Raw genomic sequence first — 8143 nt, forward strand, 5'->3', positions numbered from 1 at the left:
TATCAGACCACTGCAAATCTACCAAGACCTGGCCGTCCCTCTAAACTTTCAGCTCATACAAGGAGAAGACTGATCAGAGATGCAGCCAAGAGGCCCATGATCACTCTGGATGAACTGCAGAGATCTACAGCTGAGGTGGGAGACTCTGTCCATAGGACAACAATCAGTCGTATACTGCACAAATCTGGCCTTTATGGAAGAGTGGCAAGAAGAAAGCCATTTCTTAAAGATATCCATAAAAAGTGTCGTTTACAGTTTGCCACAAGCCACCTGGGAGACACACCAAACATGTGGAAGAAGGTGCTCTGGTCAGATGAAACCAAAATCGAACTTTTTGGCAACAATGCAAAACGTTATGTTTGGCGTAAAAGCAACACAGCTCATCACCCTGAACACACCATCCCCACTGTCAAACATGGTGGTGGCAGCATCATGGTTTGGGCCTGCTTTTCTTCAGCAGGGACAGGGAAGATGGTTAAAGTTGATGGGAAGATGGATGGAGCCAAATACAGGACCATTCTGGAAGAAAACCTGATGGAGTCTGCAAAAGACCTGAGACTGGGACGGAGATTTGTCTTCCAACAAGACAATGATCCAAAACATAAAGCAAAATCTACAATGGAATGGTTCACAAATAAACATATCCAGGTGTTAGAATGGCCAAGTCAAAGTCCAGACCTGAATCCAATCGAGAATCTGTGGAAAGAACTGAAAACTGCTGTTCACAAATGCTCTCCATCCAACCTCACTGAGCTCGAGCTGTTTTGCAAGGAGGAATGGGCAAAAATGTCAGTCTCTCGATGTGCAAAACTGATAGAGACATACCCCAAGCGACTTACAGCTGTAATCGCAGCAAAAGGTGGCGCTACAAAGTATTAACTTAAGGGGGCTGAATAATTTTGCACGCCCAATTTTTCAGTTTTTTATTTGTTAAAAAAGTTTGAAATATCCAATAAATTTCGTTCCACTTCATGATTGTGTCCCACTTTTTGTTGATTCTTCACAAAAAATTACAGTTTCATATCTTTATGTTTGAAGCCTGAAATGTGGCAAAAGGTCGCAAAGTTCAAGGGGGCCGAATACTTTCGCAAGGCACTGTATATGTATATATATATATATATATATATATATATATATATATATATATATATATATATATATATATAATATGACAGGCAACTACAACTGAAAAGCAGACCCCAAACCATTTTATAACTTATACTTGGTTTTTTTGGGGTTTTTTTTTTCCAGGTTCAATGTCAAATATTTTCTTTGCCAAGACCACTCTGGAACATGTGGCCACGGTTCATTCCCTGGACCCTTTTGCTATCAAATCAGTACACAAAGGGGGACGTAACACACATGGGCTGGCCTCTCCCATGCTGCAGCATTCAGGATCTCTGCACGGGTAATTATCAGCAAGGGGTAAGTCTAAAATTATTAGCATGCATTTCTCAGTGCAGTATTTCAACAGCCCATAAACGAAAACAAAAGTGGGAGATTGTAATATGCGGTAGCAGTTAGAACAGAGGTTGTATTGTTTCCTGCTTATGTCACTAATTTTGAGTAGATTTTATTTGATAAAAACTTTTCCAAGACCCATGGTTATCTACTTGAAGACAAAGTTTGAATCTTAAATTCTGCTGGTTTGTGCTGTGAATTTTGAAGGAACATTGAATGTTGGGGCATCAGCAGTGTGGAAACATGAAGTTCATGTTGTGCCATCACTGAGAAATAAAGAAATAAACTGAGTGGTCAGAAAATGGGGCTGTAACTAAATTAAACCAATTAACACTTACAGTGCTTGCACAAAAAGTTTTGATAGTGTTGTCAGATATATCAACCATGTTAAATACAGAAACAGCCCTCCCATCTTCCCTAAAGGAGGCAAAAAGCCAAGCTAAACACAAAGCTTCTGAATCTAAAAAATCACAATATGAGCTGATTAACAAGTGTAAGTAGCGGGGTTCCGAAAAATATAGCGGTACACGTTCCCGCTGTTTCAATAACGTACCTGTCATTTTTCTTTTCATTGCTAAAATCCTGACAACTTTTTGCACTTATAACTTTAAAGTCTGTTTCAAAGCTCTTTTCAAAATGTCCGCTCCAGTGCACTGATAGTGTGTAAGGATTACTGCCCACATTGTCGAACAGGTAACACAGGACTAACGATCCATGATGTGCTACGGAACAGAAAAGCCAGAGCACTTGTTATGTTTTTTTTTTTTTCTCAAACCCTATGCATAGCACCACAGTGGCCATTTTGAAAAGAGCTTTGAAACAGACTTTAAAATGATAAGTGTAAAAAGTTGTCAGGGTGTTAACAGTGAAAAGAAAAATGACAGGTACATTATTTAAACAGTTGTAGCAACACTATATTTTTCGGAAACCCCACTACTTACTCTTTAGCAGTATACATCAACTGAGCAACACTGAACAGCAATTTGCAACAAAAACAAAGCAGATTTCATACTTACGGAAGTCATAACATTGGGTAACTTTACAACAGATCCAATTCTCAAGTTTGGAGTCATGTGCAGTTTACCTCTGACCTGATGGGTTCCTGTTTTGCACTGTGTGTTTGCCACCCCTGTGCCCGCCTTTGACCTTTCCAGGATGTCGGATAGCAGAGGTGGTTTGGCTCAAGGGTCAAGGTCATAGGTCACATAGGCAGCAAGGACATAGGAAACAACTGTTTTGTTGTGTGTGAGCCAGTCCTATTTCTAAACAAGCGTGACATATACAAAGAGAAGCAGTCATCAAGACATGCACTTTGCTCTCACGTATTTTGGCATGACCTTGGATCATGAGTGAAGCCTAGACTTGTGTAATGCAGTATAAACTGCTGCTGTTGGAAATGCTTTATTTTAGCCTCTGTATCTAACACAGAGTGAAGTCATTTTGGATTGGCTTCATTTCTTAAAAGAAGACCAGCATAGCATACTGTACATACAAACATGGCCATCAGTAATTTTAATGCAGCAGGTTCACACACCTTTGCGGAAATACAGTATCTTGTTCAAGGAAATGGCAAACTAAATGGAATTTAATCAGGATTTAGACAGAAATGTTATTATTAAAATCATTGCAGATACTAACAAATAGAATGGCCACTGCTAGCTGCATCTGTTTGCTGTAAATATATTGTATATACCTGCTGGGTGCCCAGTAAGAGGCCAGTAAATATTTGTTCCAATTCCCAACTCTTAGCTGATCACCAGCACACCAGCAGTTGCTGTAATTAGCAGGGCCAGGTCATAAAAAGCTTGGTCTTTATAGTTAATAGTAATACCCAAATCTATAATCTTTGGAGCCCTCTGTCCTCCTCAGCTGCTGAGCAATTTAGTACACAGATTGACTGGGAAATAAATGAGTCACAGGCTGGCTGGCAAGTTTAGTATCAAGATAATCAGCAGAATCTCTTTTCAGATTGTTCCCATATTTCTCTTTTGTCAGCACCCCAGCTGTGGGCGAAGCTAATTAGAAAATAAAGAACAGATCACATGCCAGTGTGTGTCAGTCGCTTGACGTATGTCTCTGGCCCTGCACTCACAGCTTGCCAATTCACCAGGGCTTGCAAGAGAGAGAGTGCGCATCTGCTCAGGTGAAAGATGACCCGATGATGTACGATGTGTCTAATTAGCCACTTCACATGTTAGCAGACATGCTGACAGTGCAGCACCAGAGGATATGAGATGATATCAAGAAGTAAATTCGGGAACAAGTGCCGGTTTTAAGATTTTAACTGTGTTTAAGGATTCGGAATCCACTAATGCAAGTGCTTTGGCACAGACTGTCCTTCATAGTATTAATGACAAGTAACCTGGACATGTGGACAGGAGATTCAAACCCTTTGCACTGTGGTCTGCCAGATATGCCTAATGAGTGATCTCCCCTGCTGGGAGGGAATTGGTGCGTCGTACTGCAGACCGTTTATCACAGAGTCACTGCACCGCTGAGCATGAGTCGGTTTGTAAAGGCCAGTGTTGGTGCACATCTCAAATCTGAGTTGTAAATAACGAATTGTGTCTTTTAATCCATTCATTATTTCATTGAAGTTGCTGAATTGATAATAAAAACGTGTATAAAAAAAAAAAACATGAAACAAGGTAGTGCATTCACCTCTATACCAGTTGGTCACAGCCAAGGAATTATTTGAGAACCACCTTCATATTCCTATTCTAGTCATGAGGCCTGATACATGGTATGTTCCTCTGAGTAAGGGATAGCAATTTATGATGAAAGAAGTTGAAAGAAGTGTAACGTTTGAGTAAGTGTAACATTTGTCGGTGGCAATTTTGTTTACGTGGACAAAACAGTTTTTATAGGTTATAGTGGATAGAACAGAACTGGGTTTTCTGTGGATCTGCTGCAAAGCCCTGGACTTTTAGATGCTATATAAACGTTTTCTTGGTTGTTATAAAATGATATTCCAACCAATTTATTTTACCAACACGTCAAGAGCTTTTGCATCTTACATAACATTTTTCATGATCCCCTACAATGTTTAAACATACTGCATTCAGTAATTAAAACATGCAATATACTATCTAAGACTAGATTATTTAGATTATTTTTTGTTTGTTTGTTTGGCAATGTTTTTTGATCAAAATGAAGGACTGTTTCAGTGTCTCTCTCTACTGTGCTTCTCTAAACAGTCTCCAGATCTAGGAAGATCCCTGGGCTTGGTCTAGCAATTGTTTATGCTCCAGGATGATCTTTGATTAAAATGCATCTCCTCATAGTCGCTGACGCGTTAATAATTCTGACATCATCATAAGACACTTACTTGCCTCTCGACTAGAGATCTTGCTCTTTAATTGAATAGTAAGACATTCACCTTTGAACCATGAGGTTTCTGGTTTGTGTTCAGTCCTTGTCCCTGTATTCAATTCAGTGGACAGATGCTAAGCCATGACATGCTGGTCTTTATAACTGTGAGATGCTCAACACAGTACCAGAGCTATCAGCTTTCTCAATGGTACAGTAATCATTTGGTGAAGTATCATTACAATGGAAAAAAAAATAGAATGTTGAAAATGAGATTGTTTAGTGAGTGAGCCATATTGCTTGGCTTTTTAAACCTTTTTTGCCCTTCATCTCCCTCGGTTTAAACTCAAGATCCACATTTGGCACCACGAAGAAAAAGTTTTACATAGCTGGGTACATATTTTCATATGACGCTAAAGGTTCTCTGAAGAATAGATTGAGGTTTGTTCTCAGCAACAGTAAACCCTAACCAGAATTTAAAACATTGGCTTTCATCCCAGTAGAAAGTGAGATTTGACTTGGAAGAGTCCCTGCTATAAACTATAGCTGCATGTTAATTTGTTGGCTTGGTTTGAAATCATGATAATGATTGTATTTATTTATTTTATATTGAAATGTTGTTTAACAACTCTTATTAGGATCCTTATCCATGATATAATAACCAGTTTTTAGTTTGATTGGCCAGGAGGTGAATAGAATGACTGATTTTAGAATCTCTCAGGCTCTGAACTGACCCGTTCCAAAATATAAACAAGCAATAGTCTGGTGAAATTGGACAAATCTTAAACTTCTTTTTGTTTTTACATTTTGGGATGAGGTGTATTCTCTTTTCAGTAGGGGCTAGTGCAGTGAGCAAAGTGACTAGCCTTTCTTGGAAATCCATTGTTAACAGCGTCCATCTGTCCAAACTGTTATTGTGCCATTTAGGGGCATTGGAGCTCAATGAGATTGTATTTGCTTTTTAAAAAAAAATACATTTAGAGTGCCCAGTTATGCTCACTCACCACAACAATTCCCCACAAAAGCACAGGAGACCTAAAGGTCAGTGGACGTTTTGCCATCCCACAACCCAATCACCAAGCCAATCACCTCTTTACATCCTGGAACTTGACAGCAGATATCGGTGAGAGTCGCAGAGTGTTCGACAAACCCTTTATGCTTTATATAGAATCATTTTTTTTCTATGATTACATCACTGTTTGTGGTCGTTCCAGTTACCTTGTTAGGTACTTTTAGACACAGGCTTATGCCATATACCACCACGCTTGTGTAAGAAAGTGATACTGTAAGAGACCGTACCTAATTTGACATCTGTTAAAGCTTCAGTTAAAGAATACAGAATATGCGGGACTAATAAGTATTTGAGAAGCTGTCCCCTGTTTTCAATTAAACTGCTAAAACAATGCTCAGCTTTTAAGTTCACTTTGACTGCGTTTTAAAAAGATGTATTAAAAAAGAATTATTGAAAACATATTTTTAATCCACATTAAAAATGATCCTAATGGGGTTTCAATTTACAATGTTTAGCTCATGTAATTCCTTTCTAATTAAACCACATCTAAATAATCTTTTTTTTTAAACGTGTTGCAATTTCTTTTTAATAACAAGCTTCCTTGTTACAATGTGTTCCATGATTTAACGTCCATTGTATTATATATTCAAATGGCTATGTTGAGGGTTTATTGGAAACTAGATTTCAAACATGGTATGGGAACTGGAGTCTTTCCAAACAGACTCGCTGATGATTGTATTACCCATCTCATAACAGGCATGGTGTCTGTTTTTGCCAGTGATGATACTTATGGAGGGATTAAATGTGGACAAGGCATTAACACCAAGGTAAGATTTGATTGAATTAAAGAAATTAACAATCTCCCTGCAAAAACAGGAAACCGGCATCAACCTTAAATAATTTAGGAATTGGCATATTCTGTTTTAAATGTGCAACATGTCATAGTGTAGTAGCTATTACTCAATCAACTCTTTAGTAAACTAAACTTTTGTCTCCCGAGTGGAGCATCCGGTAAAGGCACTCCGCCCGGAGAGCAGGATGAGCCCTATAGCTTGGAGATTGTCGGTTTGAATCCAAGCTATGCCACCGACGACCTTGGACGGGAGTTCCGAGGGGGCGATGCACAATTGACCAAGCGCTGCCCAGGTGGGGTAAGGTTTAGGTCAGCTGGGGTGTCCTTGGCTCACCGCACACCAGTGACCCCTGTGGCTGGCCGGGTGCCTGCAGGTCTGCCTGTATGCAAAACCAGGACTGCGTGGTCCTCCGATGCTGTAAGTTCTGAGATGGCTGCATGGCGGGCTTGCAGAGCGAAAAAAAACGGATGGCTGATGGCACACGTTCCGGATGATGCGTGTGCTCGTCCTTGTCTCTCCCCAGTTAGTCGGGGGGTTGCAGCGGTGAGCCAGGTTGAATAATAATTGGACATTCCAAAAATTGGGAGAAATTGGGGAAAAATGAAAAAAAAAAAAGTAAACCACTTTTTTTTGCATTGGTTTTTATATATATATATATATATATATAAACCAATGCAAAAAAAAGTGGTTTACTGTTTTTTTTATTCATGGCTCTATAAGAAATCCCTGGTAATCTGTATGGCTCTTTTAGGTAGAAATGTTGGACAGGGGCCCTATCACATTCTTGCTCACTGTGATTCAGGGAATGCTCTACCTTCCTTGTGTCCTCTGCTGTGTGTGTGCGACCCCCACTGAGCAAACCCCAAACCACAACATCTGCACCATCTGAAGGGAGATCCTCAATAACCCACATCTGTTACTGTTTCATGCTGTGAAATATTAATCTTGTGGTGCAAAATGGTCTGGATCAGAAACTAGAAGATGCTTGTTATATTCATCCAATCCAGTGCTTGATCATGACAAGGATTTTTTGAAGCCCCTACTGTGCTCTTCCCCTCTGCAGATGGATAGAGGCATTGGGGCATGTTTTGATCATCTAGACAGCTGCAGGTCTTAAAGAGCAACTTGGTAAGTATATAATAATCACTTCCTGGTGACTTTTTAAAATTCAAAAGCATGTCTTACATATGATATAAGTGCTCCAGGTACACCAAAGTGTAACTATAAACCTGTCCCCCTGCATCTCTACAACGGGGATGTAATGAATGCTTCAGTAAGAAGTACCACATAGAGCCAACTGTGATCATTCTTACACCCACTATGGACATCGGGGGGACAGGTTATCGGTTACAGTCAGGTGTACCCGAGTTATCTTAACTAGTGTTAGCGACAATCTGTCATCAAGGCTAATGACTGATTTGGTTGAAGTTGGAGTCAGAGCGGAAGCAACACAGATTTGACTTTTTCCAGGACCTAAAAAAAACAAAGAAATACCAAAACTTTTGTC

Source organism: Acipenser ruthenus, chromosome 2, assembly GCF_902713425.1.
Source record: "Acipenser ruthenus chromosome 2, fAciRut3.2 maternal haplotype, whole genome shotgun sequence".
NCBI classification, from domain to species: domain Eukaryota; kingdom Metazoa; phylum Chordata; class Actinopteri; order Acipenseriformes; family Acipenseridae; genus Acipenser; species Acipenser ruthenus.